A 19,410-nucleotide genomic window follows, 5' to 3' on the forward strand; every position below is an offset into this window, starting at 1 on the left:
CATTTCTACTTTCCGGACAACCTAGGCTTCACCCTAGGGCGTTGTTCCACCAGATGGAATAGTTAGGTCCTAAGAAGTCAACGCCAGAAGCATAAAATACGATATAAATACAACAGCTTTTCCATCGTATAAAACAAATACATGTAACCAGTTTGATAGTGATGGTCATTTCTACGTACCGGGCAACCTAGGCTTCACCTTAGGGCGTTGCTCCACCAGATCGAATAGTTAGGGCCTTAGAAGTCAACGCCCGAAGCATAAAATATAAAATAAATATAACAGTTTTTCCATCGTATAAAACGAAAAATTGCTACCAGTGTGAAAGTTATGGTCATTTCTACTTTCCGGGCAACCTAGGCTTCACTCTAGGCCGTTGTTCCACCAGATCGAATAGTTAGGGCCTAAGAAGTGAACGTCAGAAGCATAAAATACAATATAAATACAACAGTTTTTCCATCATATAAAACGAATGATAGCAACCAGTGTGAAAGTTATGGTCATTTCTACGTTCCGGGCAACCTAGGCTGCACTCTAGGGCGTTGCTCCTCCAGATAGAATAGTTAGGGCCTTAGAAGTCAACGCCCGAAACATAAAATACAAAATAAATAAAACAGTTTTTCTATCGTATAAAACGAAAAATTGCAAACAGTGTGAAAGATATGGACATTTCTACGATCCGGGCTACCTAGGCTTCACTCTATGGCGTTCTTCCACCACATTGAATAGCAGCGGCCTCAGAAGTCAACGCCAGAAGCTTAAATACAATATAAATATAACAGTTTTTCCATCGTATAAAACGAATAATAGCAACCAGTGTGAAAGTTATGGTCATTTCTACGATCCGGGCAACCTAGGCTTCACTCTAGGGCGTTGTTCCACCAGATCGAATAGTTAGGACCTTAGAAGTCAACGCCCGAAGCATAAAGTACAAAATAAATAGAACAGTTTTTCCATCGTATAAAACGAATAATTGCTACCAGTGTGAAGGTTATGGTCATTTCTACGTTCCGGGCAACCTAGGTTTCACTCCAGGGCGTTGCTCCACCAGATCGAATAGTTACGGCCTATGAAGTCAACGCCAGAAGCATAAAATACAATATAAATACAACAGTTTTTCTATCATATAAAGCGAATGATAGCAACCAGTGTGAAAGTTATGGTCCTTTCTACATTTCGAGCAACCTAGGCTTCACTCTAGGGCTTTGCTCCACCTGATCGAATAGTTAGGGCCTTAGAAGTCAACGCCAGAAGCATAAAATACAATATAAATACTACAGCTTTTCCATCGTATAAAACGAATCATAGCAACCAGTGTGAAAGCTATGGTCATTTCTACGTTCCGGGCAACCTAGGCTTCACTCTAGGCCGTTGCTCCACCCGATCTTATAGTTAGGGCCTTAGAAGTCAACGCCCGATGCATAAAATACAAAATAAATAGAACAGCTGTTCCATGTATGAAATGAATAATTGTTTCCAGTGTGAAAGTTATGATCATTTCTACGTTCCGGGCAACCTAGGCTTCACCATAGGGCGTCGTTCCACCAGATGGAATAGCTGGGGCCTAAGATGTCAGCGCCAGAAGCATAAAATACAATAAAGATTCAACAGTTTTTCCATCGTATAACAGGAATAATTGCAACCAGTGTGAATGTGGTGTTCATTTCTACGTTCCGGGCAACCTAGGTTCACTCTAGGGCGTTGTTCCACCAGATAGAATAGTTAGGGCTTAAGAAGTCAACGCCCGAAGCATAAAATACAAAATAAATAGAACAGCTTTTCCATCGTATAAAATGAATAATTGCAAACAGTGTGAAAGTAATGGTCATTTCTACGTTCCGGGTAACCTAGGCTTCACTCTAGGGCGGTGCTCCGCCAAATCGAATAGCTAGGGCCTTAGTAGTCAACGCCAGAAGCATAAAATACAATAAAGATGCAAAAGTTTTTCCATCGTATAACAGGAATAACTGCAAACAGTATGAAAGTACTGGACATTTCTACGTTCCGTGTAACCTAGGTTTCACTCTAGGGCGTTGCTCCACCAGATCGAATAGCTAGCGACTTGGAGTTCAACGCCATAAGAATAAAATACAATATAAGTACAACAGTTTTTCCATCGAATAAAATGAATAATTGCAACCAGTGTGAAAGTTATGGTCATTTCTGCATTTCCAGCAGCCTAGGCTTCACTCTAGGGCGTTGCTCCACCTGATCGAATAGTTAGGGCTTAAGAAGTCAACGCCCGAAGCATAAAATACAATAAAGATGCAAAAGTTTTTCCATCGTATAACAGGAATAACTGCTAACAGTATGAAAGTACTGGTCATTTCTACGTTCCGGGTAACCTAGGTTTCACCCTAGGGCGTTGTTCCACCAGATCGAATTGTTAGGGCCTAAGAAGTGAACGCCAGAAGCATAAAATACAATATAAATACAACAGTTTATCCATCATATAAAACGAATAATTGCAAACAGTGTGAAAGAAGTGGTCATTTCTACGTTCCGGGCAACCTAGGCTTCACCCTAGTGCGTTGCTACACCAGATCGAATAGCTAGGGCCTTAGAAGTCATCGCCTGAAGCATACAATACAATAAAAATACAACAGTTTTACCATCGTATAACAGGAATAATTGCAACCAGTGTGAAAGTGATGGTCATTTCTACGATCTGGGTAACCCAGGTTTCACTCTAGGGCGTTGCACCACCAGATCGAATTGCTAGGACCTTAGAATTCAATTACAGAAGCAGAAAATACAATAAAAAAGCAACAGTTCTTCAACCGTACAGCATGAATAATTGCAACCAGTGCGAATGCATTGGTCATTTGTACGTTCCGGGCAACCTAGGCTACACTCTAGGGCGTTGCTCCACCAGAACGAATAGTTAGTGCCTTAGAAGTCAACGCCCGAAGCATAAAATACAAAATAAATAGAACAGATTTTCCATGCATAGGACGAATAATTGCTACCAGTGTGAAAGAGTTGGTCATTTCTACGTTCCAGGCAACCCAGGCTTCACCCTAGGGCGTTGTTCCACCAGATCGAAAAGGTAGGGCCATAGAAGTTAACGCCCCAAGCATTAAATACAATAAATATACAAGAGTTTTTCCATCGTATAACAGGAATTATTGCAACCAGTGTGAAAGTGATGATCATTTCTACGTTCCGGGCAACCTAGGCTTCACTCTGGGGCGTTGTTCCACCAGATCGAATAGTTAGGGCCTAAGAAGTCAACGCCAGAAGCATAAAATACAATATAAATATAACAGTTTTTCCATCGTATAAAACGAATCATAGCAACCAGTGTGAAAGCTATGGTCATTTCTACGTTCCGGGCAACCTAGGCTTCACTCTAGGCCGTTGCTCCACCCGATCTTATAGTTAGGGCCTTAGAAGTCAACGCCCGATGCATAAAATACAAAATAAATAGAACAGCTGTTCCATGTATGAAATGAATAATTGTTTCCAGTGTGAAAGTTATGATCATTTCTACGTTCCGGGCAACCTAGGCTTCACCATAGGGCGTCGTTCCACCAGATGGAATAGCTGGGGCCTAAGATGTCAACGCCAGAAGCATAAAATACAATAAAGATTCAACAGTTTTTCCATCGTATAACAGGAATAATTGCAACCAGTGTGAATGTGGTGTTCATTTCTACGTTCCGGGCAACCTAGGTTCACTCTAGGGCGTTGTTCCACCAGATAGAGTAGTTAGGGCTTAAGAAGTCAACGCCCGAAGCATAAAATACAAAATAAATAGAACAGCTTTTCCATCGTATAAAATGAATAATTGCAAACAGTGTGAAAGTAATGGTCATTTCTACGTTCCGGGCAACCTAGGCTTCACTCTAGGGCGGTGCTCCGCCAAATCGAATAGCTAGGGCCTTAGTAGTCAACGCCAGAAGCATAAAATACAATAAAGATGCAAAAGTTTTTCCATCGTATAACAGGAATAACTGCAAACAGTATGAAAGTACTGGACATTTCTACGTTCCGTGTAACCTAGGTTTCACTCTAGGGCGTTGCTCCACCAGATCGAATAGCTAGCGACTTAGAATTCAACGCCATAAGAATAAAATACAATATAAGTACAACAGTTTTTCCATCGAATAAAATGAATAATTGCAACCAGTGTGAAAGTTATGGTCATTTCTGCATTTCCAGCAACCTAGGCTTCACTCTAGGGCGTTGCTCCACCTGATCGAATAGTTAGGGCTTAAGAAGTCAACGCCCGAAGCATAAAATACAATAAAGATGCAAAAGTTTTTCCATCGTATAACAGGAATAACTGCTAACAGTATGAAAGTACTGGTCATTTCTACGTTCCGGGTAACCTAGGTTTCACCCTAGGGCGTTGTTCCACCAGATCGAATTGTTAGGGCCTAAGAAGTGAACGCCAGAAGCATAAAATACAATATAAATACAACAGTTTATCCATCATATAAAACGAATAATTGCAAACAGTGTGAAAGAAGTGGTCATTTCTACGTTCCGGGCAACCTAGGCTTCACTCTAGGGCGTTGCCCCACCACATCGAATAGCTAGGGACTTAGAATTCAATGCCAGAAGCATAAAATACAAAATAAATAGAACAGTTTTTCCATGTATAAAACGAATAATTGCTACCAGTGTGAAAGTTATGGTCATTTCTACGTTCCGGGCAACCTAGGCTTCACTCTAGGGCGGTGCTCCACCAGGTTAAATAGTTAGGACCTAAGAAGTCAAAGCCAGAAGCATGAAATACAATATAAATACAACAGCCTTTCCATCGTATATAATGTATATTTGCAAACAGTGTGAAAGTAATGGTCATTTCTACGTTCCGAGCAACCTAGGCTTCACTGTAGGCTGTTGCTCCGCCAGATCGAATAGGTAGGGCCTTAGAAGTCAACGCCAGAAGCATAAAATACAAAATAAATACAACAGTTTTTCCATGTATAAAACGAATAATTGCTACCAGTGTGAAAGTTATGGTCATTTCCACGTTCCGGGCAACCTAGGCTTCACCCTAGTGCGTTGCTACACCAGATCGAATAGTTAGGGCCTTAGAAGTCATCGCCTGAAGCATACAATACAATAAAAATACAACAGTTTTACCATCGTATAACAGGAATAATTGCAACCAGTGTGAAAGTGATGGTCATTTCTACGTTCTGGGTAACCCAGGTTTCACTCTAGGGCGTTGCACCACCAGATCGAATAGCTAGGACCTTAGAATTCAAATACAGAAGCAAAAAATACAATAAAAAAGCAACAGTTCTTCAATCGTATAGCATGAATAATTGCAACCAGTGTGAAAGTAACGATCATTTCGACGTTTCGGGCAACCTAGACTTAACTCTGAGGCATTGCTCCACAAGATCGAATAGTTAGGGCCTAAGAAGTCAACGCCAGAAGCATAAAATACAATATAAATACAATAGCTTTTCCATCGTATAAAACGAATAATTGCACCCAGTGTGAAAGTTATGGTCATTTCTACGTTCCGGGCAACCTAGGCTTCACTCTGGGGCGTTGTTCCACCAGATCGAATAGTTAGGGCCTAAGAAGTCAACGCCAGAAGCATAAAATACAATATAAATATAACAGTTTTTCCATCGTATAAAACGAATAATAGCAACCAGTGTGAAAGGTATGGTCATTTCTACGTTCCGGGCAACCTAGGCTTCACTCTACGGCGATGCTCCACCAGATCAAACAGTTAGCGCCATAGAAGTCCACGCCCGACGCATAAAATACAAAATAAATAGAACGGTTTTTCCATTGTATAAAACGAATAATTGCTCACAGTGTAAAAGTTATGGTCATTTCTACGTTCCGGGCAACCTAGGCTTCACCCTAGGGCGTTGTACCACCAGATCGAATAGTTAGGGCCTAAGAAGTGAATGCCAGAAGCATAAAATACTATATAAATACAACAGTTTTTCCATCGTATAAAACGAATAATTGCAACCAGTATGAAACTTATGGTCATTTCTACTTACCGGGCAACCTAGGCTTCACTCTAGGGCGTTGCTCTACCAGATCGAATAGTTAGGGCCTTAGAAGTCAACGACCGAAGCATAAAATACAAAATAAATAGAACAGTTTTTCCATCGTATAAAACGAATAATTGCTACCAGTGTGAAAGTTATGGTCATTTCTACTTTCCGGACAACCTAGGCTTCACCCTAGGGCGTTGTTCCACCAGATGGAATAGTTAGGTCCTAAGAAGTCAACGCCAGAAGCATAAAATACAATATAAATACAACAGCTTTTCCATCGTATAAAACAAATACTTGTAACCAGTTTGATAGTGATGGTCATTTCTACGTACCGGGCAACCTAGGCTTCACTCTAGGGCGTTCCTCCACCAGATCGAATAGTTAGGGCCTTAGAAGTCAACGCCCGAAGCATAAAATATAAAATAAATAGAACAGTTTTTCCATCGTATAAAACGAAAAATTGCTACCAGTGTGAAAGTTATGGTCATTTCTACGTTCAGCGCAATCTGGGCTTTACCCTAGTGCGTTGTTCCACCGGATGGAATAGTTAGGGCCTAAGAAGTCAACGCCAGGAGCATAAAAAACGATGTAAATACAACAGCTTTTCCATCGTATAAAACGAATAATTGCAACCAGTGTGGAAGTTATGGTCATTTCTACGTTCCGGGCAACCTAGGCTTCACTCTAGGGCGATGCTCCACCAAATCAAATAGTTAGGGCCTTAGAAGTCAACGCCCGAAGCATAAAATATAAAATAAATAGAACAGTTTTTCCATCGTATAAACCGAATAATTGCTGCCAGTGTGAAAGTTATGGTCATTTCTACTTTCCGGGCAACCTAGGCTTCACCCCAGGGCGTTGTTCCACCAGATGCAATAGTTAGGGCCTAAGAAGTCAACGCCAGAAGCATAAAATACGATATAAATACAACAGCTTTTCCATCGTATAAAACAAATAATTGCAACCAGTTTGATAGTGATGGTCACTTCTACGTATCGGGCAACCTAGGCTTCACTCTAGGGCGTTGCTCCACCAGATCGAATAGTTAGGGCCTTAGAAGTCAACGCCCGAAGCATAAAATATAAAATAAATACAACAGTTTTTCCATCGTATAAAACGAAAAATTGCTACCAGTGTGAAAGTTATGGTCAATTCTACTTTCCGGGCAACCTAGGCTTCACCCTAGGCCGTTGTTCCACCAGATCGAATAGTTAGGGCCTAAGAAGTGAACGCCAGAAGCATAAAATACAAAGTAAATAGAACAGTTTTTCCATCGTACAAAACGAATAATTGCTACCAGTGTGAAAGTTATGGTCATTTCTACGTTCCGGGCAACCTAGGCTTCACCCTAGGGCGTTGTACCACCAGATCGAATAGTTAGGGCCTAAGAAGTGAACGCCAGAAGCATAAAATACAATATAAATACAACAGTTTTTCCATCGTATAAAACGAATAATTGGAACCAGTATGAAACTTATGGTCATTTCTACTTACCGGGCAACCTAGGCTTCACTCTAGGGCGTTGCTCTACCAGATCGAATAGTTAGGGCCTTAGAAGTCAACGACCGAAGCATAAAATACAAAATAAATAGAACAGTTTTTCCATCGTATAAAACGAATAATTGCTACCAGTGTGAAAGTTATGGTCATTTCTACTTTCCGGACAACCTAGGCTTCACCCTAGGGCGTTGTTCCACCAGATGGAATAGTTAGGTCCTAAGAAGTCAACGCCAGAAGCATAAAATACGATATAAATACAACAGCTTTTCCATCGTATAAAACAAATACTTGTAACCAGTTTGATAGTGATGGTCATTTCTACGTACCGGGCAACCTAGGCTTCACCTTAGGGCGTTGCTCCACCAGATCGAATAGTTAGGGCCTTAGAAGTCAACGCCCGAAGCATAAAATATAAAATAAATAGAACAGTTTTTCCATCGTATAAAACGAAAAATTGCTACCAGTGTGAAAGTTATGGTCATTTCTACGTTCCGCGCAATCTGGGCTTTACCCTAGTGCGTTGTTCCACCGGATGGAATAGTTAGGGCCTAAGAAGTCAACGCCAGGAGCATAAAAAACGATATAAATACAACAGCTTTTCCATCGTATAAAACGAATAATTGATCCAGTGTGGAAGTTATGGTCATTTCTACTTTCCGGACAACCTAGGCTTCACCCTAGGGCGTTGTTCCACCAGATGGAATAGTTAGGTCCTAAGAAGTCAACGCCAGAAGCATAAAATACGATAGAAATACAACAGCTTTTCCATCGTATAAAACAAATAATTGCAACCAGTTTGATAGTGATGGTCACTTCTACGTACCGGGCAACCTAGGCTTCACTCTAGGGCGTTGCTCCACCAGATAGAATAGTTAGGGCATTAGAAGTCAACGCCCGAAGCATAAAATATAAAATAAATATAACAGTTTTTCCATCGTATAAAACGAAAAATTGCTACCAGTGTGAAAGTTAGGGTCATTTCTACTTTCCGGGCAACCTAGGCTTCACTCTAGGCCGTTGTTCCACCAGATCGAATAGTTAGGGCCTAAGAAGTGAACGTCAGAAGCATAAAATACAATATAAATACAACAGTTTTTCCATCATATAAAACGAATGATAGCAACCAGTGTGAAAGTTATGGTCATTTCTACGTTCCGGGCAACCTAGGCTGCACTCTAGGGCGTTGCTCCTCCAGATAGAATAGTTAGGGCCTTAGAAGTCAACGCCCGAAACATAAAATACAAAATAAATAAAACAGTTTTTCTATCGTATAAAACGAAAAATTGCAAACAGTGTGAAAGATATGGACATTTCTACGATCCGGGCTACCTAGGCTTCACTCTATGGCGTTCTTCCACCACATCGAATAGCAGCGGCCTCAGAAGTCAACGCCAGAAGCTTAAATACAATATAAATATAACAGTTTTTCCATCGTATAAAACGAATAATAGCAACCAGTGTGAAAGTTATGGTCATTTCTACGATCCGGGCAACCTAGGCTTCACTCTAGGGCGTTGTTCCACCAGATCGAATAGTTAGGACCTTAGAAGTCAACGCCCGAAGCATAAAGTACAAAATAAATAGAACAGTTTTTCCATCGTATAAAACGAATAATTGCTACCAGTGTGAAGGTTATGGTCATTTCTACGTTCCGGGCAACCTAGGTTTCACTCGAGGGCGTTGCTCCACCAGATCGAATAGTTACGGCCTATGAAGTCAACGCCAGAAGCATAAAATACAATATAAATACAACAGTTTTTCTATCATATAAAGCGAATGATAGCAACCAGTGTGAAAGTTATGGTCCTTTCTACATTTCGAGCAACCTAGGCTTCACTCTAGGGCTTTGCTCCACCTGATCGAATAGTTAGGGCCTTAGAAGTCAACGGCAGAAGCATAAAATACAATATAAATACTACAGCTTTTCCACCATATAAAACGAATAATTGCAACCAGTATGAAAGTTATGGTCATTTCTGCTTTCCGGGCAACCTAGGCTTCACCGTAGGGCGTTGTTCCACCAGATGGAATAGTTAGGGCCTAAGAAGTCAACGCCCGAAGCATAAAATACAAAATAAATAGACCGGTTTTTCCATTGTATAAAACGAATAATTGCTGCCAGTGTGAAAGTTATGGTCATTTCTACGTTCCGGGCAACCTAGGCTTCACCCTAGGGCGTTGTACCACCAGATCGTATAGTTAGGGCCTAAGAAGTGAACGCCAGAAGCATAAAATACAATATAAATACAACAGTTTTTCTATCATATAAAACGAATGATAGCAACCAGTGTGAAAGTTATGGTCATTTCTACCTTCCGCGCAATCTTGGCTTTACCCTAGGGCGTTGTTCCACCAGATGGAATAGTTAGGGACTAAGAAGTCAACGCCAGAAGCATAAAATACCATATAAATACAACAGTTTTTCCATTGTATAAAACGAATAATTGCTACCAGTGTAAAAGTTATGGTCATTTCTACGTTCCGGGCAACCTAGGCTTCACCCTAGGGCGTTGTTCCACCAGATTGAATAGTTAGGGCCTAAGAAGTGAACGCCAGAAGCATAAAATACAATATAAATACAACAGTTTTTCCATCGTAAAAAACGAATAATTGCAACCAGTGTGAAAGTTATGGTCATTTCTACATTCCGAGCAACCTAGGCTTCACTCTAGGGCGTTGCTCCAACAGATTGAATAGTTAGGGCCTTAGAAGTCAACGCCCGAAGCATAGAATGGAATAAAAATACAACAGTTTTTCCATCGTATAAAACGAATAATTGCTACCAGTGTGAAAGTTAAGGTCATTTCTACTTTCCGAGCAACCTAGGCTTCACCCTAGTGCGTTGTTCCACCAGATGGAATAGTTAGGGCCTAAGAAGTCAACGCCAGAAGCATAAAATACGATAGAAATACAACAGCATTTCCATCGTATAAAACAAATAATTGCAACCAGTTTGATAGTGATGGTCATTTCTACGTACCGGGCAACCTAGGCTTCACTCTAGGGCGTTGCTCCACCAGATGGAATAGTTAGGGCCTAAGAAGTCAACGCCAGAAGCATAAAATACGATATAAATACAACAGCTTTTCCATCGTATAAAACGAATGATTGCAACCAGTGTGAAAGTTATGGTCATTTCTACGTTCCGGGCAACCTAGGCTTCCCCCTAGGGCGTTGATCCAACAGATTGCATAGTTAGGGCCTTAGAAGTCAATGCCCGATGCATAAAATGCAATAAAAATACAACAGCTTTTCTATCGTATAGCAGGAATAATTTGCAACCAGTGTGAAGGTTATGGTCATATCTACGTTCCGGGCAACCTAGGCATCACTGTAGGGCGTTGCTCCACCAGATCGAATAGTTAGGTCCTTAGAAGTCAACGCCAGAAGCATAAAATACAATATAAATACAACAGTTTTTCCATCGTATAAAACGAATAATTGCAACCAGTTTGAAAGTGATGGTCATTTCTACGTTCCGGGCAACCTAGGCTTCAATCTAGGGCGTTGCTCCACTAGATCGAATAGCTAGGTCCTCAGAAGTCAACGCCAGAAGCATAAAATACGATATAAATTCAACAGCTTTTGCATCGTATAAAAGGAATAATTGCAAACAGTGTGAAAGTAATGGTCATTTCTACGTTCCGGGCAACCTAGGCTTCACTCTAGGGCGTTACTCCACCAGATCAAACAGTTAGGGCCTTAGAAGTCAACGCCCGAAGCATAAAATACAAAATAAAGAGAACAGTTTTTCCATTGTATAAAACGGATAATTGCTACCAGTGTAAAAGTTATGATCATTTCTACGTTCCGGGCAACCTAGGCTTCACCCTAGGGCGTTGTTCCACCAGACCGAATAGTTCGGGCCTAAGAAGTGAACGCCAGAAGCATAAAATACAATATAAATACAACAGCTTTTCCATCGTATAAAAGGAATAATTGCAAACAGTGTGAAAGTAATGGTCATTTCTACGTTCCGGGCAACCTAGGCTTCACTCTAGGGCGTTGCTCCACCAGATCAAACAGTTAGGGCGTTAGAAGTCAACGCCTGAAGCATAAAATACAAAATAAATAGAACACTCTTTCCATGGTATAAAACGAATAATTGCTACCAGTGTGAAAGTTATGGTCATTTCTACTTTCCGGGCAACCTAGGCTTCACCCTAGGCCGTTGTTCCACCAGATCGAATAGTTAGGGCCTAAGAAGTCAACGCCCGAAGTATAAAATACAATAGAAATACAACAGTTTTTCCATCGTATAAAACGAATAATTGCAACCATTATGAAACTTATGGTCATTTCTACGATCCGGGCAACCTAGGCTTCACCCTAGGGCGTTGTTCCACCAGATCGAATAGTTAGGGCCTAAGAAGAGAACGCCAGAAGCATAAAATGCAATAAAAATACAACAGTCTTTCCATCCTATAACAGGAATAATTGCAACCCGTGTGAAAGTGATGGTCATTTCTACGTTCCAGGCAACCTAGGCTTCCCTCTATGGCGTTGCTCCACCAGATCGAATTGTTAGGGCCAAAGAAGTCAACGCCCGAAGCATAAAATACAAAATAAATAGAACAGCTTTTCCATCGTATAAAAGGAATAATTGCAAACTGTGTGAAAGTAACGGTCATTTCTACGTTCCGGGCAACCTAGGCTTCACCCTAGGGCGTTGCTCCACCAGATCAAACAGTTAGGGCCTTAGAAGTCAACGCCCGAAGCATAAAATACAAAATAAATAGAACAGTTTTTCCATTGTATAAAACGAATAATTGCTACCAGTGTAAAAGATATGGTCATTTCTACGTTGCGGGCAACCTAGGCTTCACGCTAGGGCGTTGTTCCACCAGATCGAATAGTTAGGGCCTAAGAAGTCAACACCAGAAGAATAAAATACAAAATAAATACAACAGCCTTTACACCGTATAAAACGAATAATTGCAACCTGTGTGAAGGTTATGGTCATATCTACGTTCCGGGCAACCTAGGCTTCACTGTAGGGCGTTGCTCCACCAGATCGATGTGTTAGGGCCTAAGAAATCAACGCCCGAAGCATAAAATACAATAGAAATACAACAGTTTTTCCATCGTATAAAACGAATACTTGCAACCATTATGAAACTTATGGTCATTTCTACGTTCCGGGCAATCTAGGCTTCACTCTATGGCGTTCTTCGACCACATCGAATAGCTACGGCCTCAGAAGTCAACGCCTGAAGCTTAAAATACAATAAAAATGCAACAGTCTTTCCATCCTATAACAGGAATAATTGCAACCCGTGTGAAAGTGATGGTCATTTCTACGTTCCAGGCAACCTAGGCACCACTCAAGGGCGTTGTTCCACCCGATCGAATAGCTAGGGCCATAGAAGTCAACACCAGAAGCATAAAATACGATATAAATACAACAGCTTTTCCATCGTATAAAAGGAATAATTGCAAACAGTGTGAAAGTAATGGTCATTTCTACGTTCCGGGCAACCTAGGCTTCACTCTAGGGCGTTGCTCCACCAGATCAAACAGTTAGGGCCTTAGAAGCCAACGCCCGAAGCATTAAACACAAAATAAATAGAACAGTTTTTCCATTGTATAAAACGAATAATTGCTACCAGTGTAAAAGTTATGGCCATTTCTACGTTGCGGGCAACCTAGGCTTCACCTTAGGCCGTTGTTCCAACAGATCGAATAGTTAGGGCCTAAGAAGTGAACGCCAGAAGCATAAAATACAATATAAATATAACAGATTTTCCATCATATAAAACGAATAATTGCAACCAGTGTGAAAGCTATGGTCATTTTTACATTCCGAGCAACCTAGGCTTCACTCTAGGGCGTTGCTCCAACAGATTGAAGAGTCAGGGCCTTATAAGTCAACGCCCGAAGCATAAAATGCAATAAAAATACAACAGTTTTTCCATCGTATAACAGGATTAATTGCAACCAGTTTGAATGTGATGGTCTTTTCTACGTTCCGGGCAACCTAGGCTTCACTCTAGGGCGTTGCTCCACTAGATCGAATAGCTAGGGCCTTAGAAGTCAACGCCAGAGGCATAAAATACAATATAAATACAACAGCTTTTCCATCGTAAAGAACGAATAATTGCAACCAGTGTGAAAGTTATGGTTATTTCTACATTCCGGGCAACCTAGGCTACACTCTAGGGCGTTGCTCCACCAGATCAAACAGTTAGGGCCTTAGAAGTCAACGCCCGAAGCATAAAATACAAAATAAATAGAACAGTTTTTCCATTGCATAAAACGAATAATTGCTACCAGTGTAAAAGTTATGGTCATGTCTACGTTCCGGGCAACCTAGGCTCCATCCTAGGGCATTCTTCCATCAGATCGAATAGCTAGGCCCTAAGAAGTGAACGCCAGAAGCATAAAATACAATATAAATACAACAGTTTTTCCATCGCAGAAAACGAATAATTGCATCCAGTGTGAAAGTTATGGTCATTTCTATATTACAAGCAACCTAGGCTTCACTCTAGGGCGTTGCTCCACTAGATCGAATAGCTAGGGCCTTAGAAGTCAACGCCAGAGGCATAAAATACAAAATAAATACAACAGCTTTTCCATCGTAAAGAACGAATAATTGCAACCAGTGTGATAGTTATGGTCATTTCTACGTTCCGGGCAACCTAGGCTTCACTCTAGGGCGTTGCTCCACCAGATCAAACAGTTAGGGCCTTAGAAGTCAACACCAGAAGCATAAAATACGATATAAATACAACAGCTTTTCCATCGTATAAAAGGAATAATTGCAAACAGTGTAAAAGTTATGGTCATTTCTACGTTCCGGGCAACCTAGACTTCACCCTAGGGCGTTGTTCCACCAGATCGAATAGTCAGGGCCTAAGAAGTGAACGCCAGAAGCATAAAATGCAATAAAAATACAACAGTCTTTCCATCGTATAACAGGAAGAATTGCAACCCATGTGAAAGTGATGGTCATTTGTACGTTCCAGGGAACCTAGGCTTCACTCTAGGGCGTTGCTCCACCAGATCGAATTGTTAGGGCCAAAGAAGTCAACGCCCGAAGCATAAAATACAAGATAAATAGAACAGTTTTTCCATTGTATAAAACGAATAATTGCTACCAGTGTAAAAGTTATGGACATTTCTACGTTCCGGGCAACCTAGGCTTCACCCTAGGGCATTGTTCCATCAGATCGAATAGTTAGGCCCTAAGAAGTGAACGCCAGAAGCATAAAATACAATATAAATACAACAGTTTTTCCATCGTAGAAAACGAATAATTGCAACCAGTTTGAAAGTTATGGTCATTTCTATATTCCGAGCAACCTAGGCTTCACTCTAGGGTGGTGCTCCACCAGATCGAATAGTTAGGTCCTTAGAAGTCAACGCCAGAAGCATAAAATACGATATAAATACAACAGCTTTTCCATGGTATAAAAGGAATAATTGCAAACAGTGTGAAAGTAATGGTCATTTCTACGTTCCGGGCAACCTAGGCTTCACTCTACGGCGTTGCTCCACCAGGTCGAATAGTTAGGGCCTAAGAAGTCAACGCCAGAAGCATAAAATACAATATAAATACAACAGTTCTTCCATTGTATAAAACGAATAATTGCTACCAGTGTAAAAGTTATGGTCATTTCTACGTTCCGGGCAACCTAGGCTTCACTCAAGGGCGTTGCTCCACCAGATGGAATTGTTAGGTCCTTAGAAGTCAACGCCAGAAGCATAAAATACAATATAAATACATCAGTTTTTCCATCGTATAAAACGAATAATTGCAACCAGTTTGAAAGTGATGGTCATTTCTACGTTCCGGGCAACCTAGGCTTCAATCTAAGGCGTTGCTCCACTAGATCGAATAGCTAGGGCCTCAGAAGTCAACGCCAGAAGCATAAAATACGATATAAATTCAACAGCTTTTGCATCGTATAAAAGGAATAATTGCAAACAGTGTGAAAGTAATGGTCATTTCTACGTTCCGGGCAACCTAGGCTTCACTCTAGGGCGTTACTCCACCAGATCAAACAGTTAGGGCCTTAGAAGTCAACGCCCGAAGCATAAAATACAAAATAAATAGAACAGTTTTTCCATTGTATAAAACGGATAATTGCTACCAGTGTAAAAGTTATGATCATTTCTACGTTCCGGGCAACCTAGGCTTCACCCTAGGGCGTTGTTCCACCAGACCGAATATTTCGGGCCTAAGAAGTGAACGCCAGAAGCATAAAATACAATATAAATACAACAGCTTTTCCATCGTATAAAAGGAATAATTGCAAACAGTGTGAAAGTAATGGTCATTTCTACGTTCCGGGCAACCTAGGCTTCACTCTAGGGCGTTGCTCCACCAGATCAAACAGTTAGGGCGTTAGAAGTCAACGCCTGAAGCATAAAATACAAAATAAATAGAACAGTCTTTCCATGGTATAAAACGAATAATTGTTACCAGTGTAAAAGTTATGGTCATTTCTACGTTCCGGGCAACCTAGGCTTCACTCTAGGGCGGTGCTCCACCATATCGAATAGCTACGGCCTTAGAAGCCTACGCCTGAAGCATAAAATACAATAAAAATACAACGGTCTTTTCATCGTATAACAGGAATAATTGCAACAATCATGAAAGTAATGATCATTTCGGCGTTTCGGGCATCCTAGGCTTCACTCTACGGCGTTGTTCTACCAGATCGAATAGTTAGGGCCTAAGAAGTCAACACCAGAAGAATAAAATACAAAATAACTACAACAGCCTTTACACCGTATAAAAAGAATAATTGCAACCTGTGTGAATGTTATGGTCATATCTACGTTCCGGGCAACCTAGGCTTCACTGTAGGGCGTTACTACACCAGATCGAAGTGTTAGGGCCTAAGAAGTCAACGCCCGAAGTATAAAATACAATAGAAATACAACAGTTTTTCCATCGTATAAAACGAATAATTGCAACCATTATGAAACTTATGGTCATTTCTACGATCCGGGCAACCTAGGCTTCACCCTAGGGCGTTGTTCCACCAGATCGAATAGTTAGGGCCAAAGAAGTCAACGCCCGAAGCATAAAATACAAAATAAATAGAACAGCTTTTCCATCGTATAAAAGGAATAATTGCAAACTGTGTGAAAGTAACGGTCATTTCTACGTTCCGGGCAACCTAGGCTTCACCCTAGGGCGTTGTACCACCAGATGGAATAGTTAGGGCCTAAGAAGTGAACGCCAGAAGCATAAAATACAATATAAATACAACAGTTTTTCTATCATATAAAACGAATGATAGCAACCAGTGTGAAAGTTATGGTCATTTCTACCTTCCGCGCAAACTTGGCTTTACCCTAGGGCGTTGTTCCACCAGATGGAATAGTTAGGGACTAAGAAGTCAACGCCAGAAGCATAAAATACCATATAAATACAACAGTTTTTCCATTGTATAAAACGAATAATTGCTACCAGTGTAAAAGTTATGGTCATTTCTACGTTCCGGGCAACCTAGGCTTCACCCTAGGGCGTTGTTCCACCAGATTGAATTGTTAGGGCCAAAGAAGTCAACGCCCGAAGCATAAAATACAAAATAAATACAACAGCTTTTCCATCGTATAAAAGGAATAATTGCAAACTGTGTGAAAGTAACGGTCATTTCTACGTTCCGGGCAACCTAGGCTTCACCCTAGGGCGTTGTACCACCAGATGGAATAGTTAGGGCCTAAGAAGTGAACGCCAGAAGCATAAAATACAATATAAATACAACAGTTTTTCTATCATATAAAACGAATGATAGCAACCAGTGTGAAAGTTATGGTCATTTCTACCTTCCGCGCAAACTTGGCTTTACCCTAGGGCGTTGTTCCACCAGATGGAATAGTTAGGGACTAAGAAGTCAACGCCAGAAGCATAAAATACCATATAAATACAACAGTTTTTCCATTGTATAAAACGAATAATTGCTACCAGTGTAAAAGTTATGGTCATTTCTACGTTCCGGGCAACCTAGGCTTCACCCTAGGGCGTTGTTCCACCAGATTGAATAGTTAGGGCCTAAGAAGTGAATGCCAGAAGCATAAAATACAATATAAATACAACAGCTTTTCCATCGTAAAAAACGAATAATTGCAACCAGTGTGAAACTTATGGTAATTTCTACATTCCGAGCAACCTAGGCTTCACTCTAGGGCGTTGCTCCAACAGATTGAATAGTTAGGGCCTTAGAAGTCAACGCCCGAAGCATAGAATGCAATAAAAATACAACAGTTTTTCCATCGTATAAAACGAATAATTGCTACCAGTGTGAAAGTTATGGTCATTTCTACTTTCCGAGCAACCTAGGCTTCACCCTAGGGCGTTGTTCCACCAGATCAAATAGTTAGGGCCTAAGAAGTGAACGCCAGAAGCATAAAATGCAATAAAAATACAACAGTCTTTCCATCCTATAACAGGAATAATTGCAACCCGTGTGAAAGTGATGGTCATTTCTACGTTCCAGGCAACCTAGGCTTCCCTCTATGGCGTTGCTCCACCAGATCGAATTGTTAGGGCCAAAGAAGTCAACGCCCGAAGCATAAAATACAAAATAAATAGAACAGCTTTTCCATCGTATAAAAGGAATAATTGCAAACTGTGTGAAAGTAACGGTCATTTCTACGTTCCGGGCAACCTAGGCTTCACCCTAGGGCGTTGCTCCACCAGATCAAACAGTTAGGGCCTTAGAAGTCAACGCCCGAAGCATAAAATACAAAATAAATAGAACAGTTTTTCCATTGTATAAAACGAATAATTGCTACCAGTGTAAAAGATATGGTCATTTCTACGTTCCGGGCAACCTAGGCTTCACGCTAGGGCGTTGTTCCACCAGATCGAATAGTTAGGGCCTAAGAAGTCAACACCAGAAGAATAAAATACAAAATAAATACAACAGCCTTTACACCGTATAAAACGAATAATTGCAACCTGTGTGAAGGTTATGGTCATATCTACGTTCCGGGCAACCTAGGCTTCACTGTAGGGCGTTGCTCCACCAGATCGATGTGTTAGGGCCTAAGAAATCAACGCCCGAAGCATAAAATACAATAGAAATACAACAGTTTTTCCATCGTATAAAACGAATACTTGCAACCATTATGAAACTTATGGTCATTTCTACGTTCCGGGCAATCTAGGCTTCACTCTATGGCGTTCTTCCACCACATCGAATAGCTACGGCCTCAGAAGTCAACGCCTGAAGCTTAAAATACAATAAAAATGCAACAGTCTTTCCATCCTATAACAGGAATAATTGCAACCCGTGTGAAAGTGATGGTCATTTCTACGTTCCAGGCAACCTAGGCACCACTCAAGGGCGTTGTTCCACCCGATCGAATAGCTAGGGCCATAGAAGTCAACACCAGAAGCATAAAATACGATATAAATACAACAGCTTTTCCATCGTATAAAAGGAATAATTGCAAACAGTGTGAAAGTAATGGTCATTTCTACGTTCCGGGCAACCTAGGCTTCACTCTAGGGCGTTGCTCCACCAGATCAAACAGTTAGGGCCTTAGAAGCCAACGCCCGAAGCATTAAACACAAAATAAATAGAACAGTTTTTCCATTGTATAAAACGAATAATTGCTACCAGTGTAAAAGTTATGGCCATTTCTACGTTGCGGGCAACCTAGGCTTCACCTTAGGCCGTTGTTCCACCAGATCGAATAGTTAGGGCCTAAGAAGTGAACGCCAGAAGCATAAAATACAATATAAATATAACAGATTTTCCATCATATAAAACGAATAATTGCAACCAGTGTGAAAGCTATGGTCATTTTTACATTCCGAGCAACCTAGGCTTCACTCTAGGGCGTTGCTCCAACAGATTGAAGAGTCAGGGCCTTATAAGTCAACGCCCGAAGCATAAAATGCAATAAAAATACAACAGTTTTTCCATCGTATAACAGGATTAATTGCAACCAGTTTGAATGTGAT

The sequence above is a fragment of the Calliopsis andreniformis genome, unplaced genomic scaffold, assembly GCF_051401765.1.
Source record: "Calliopsis andreniformis isolate RMS-2024a unplaced genomic scaffold, iyCalAndr_principal scaffold0015, whole genome shotgun sequence".
NCBI classification, from domain to species: Eukaryota; Metazoa; Arthropoda; class Insecta; order Hymenoptera; family Andrenidae; genus Calliopsis; species Calliopsis andreniformis.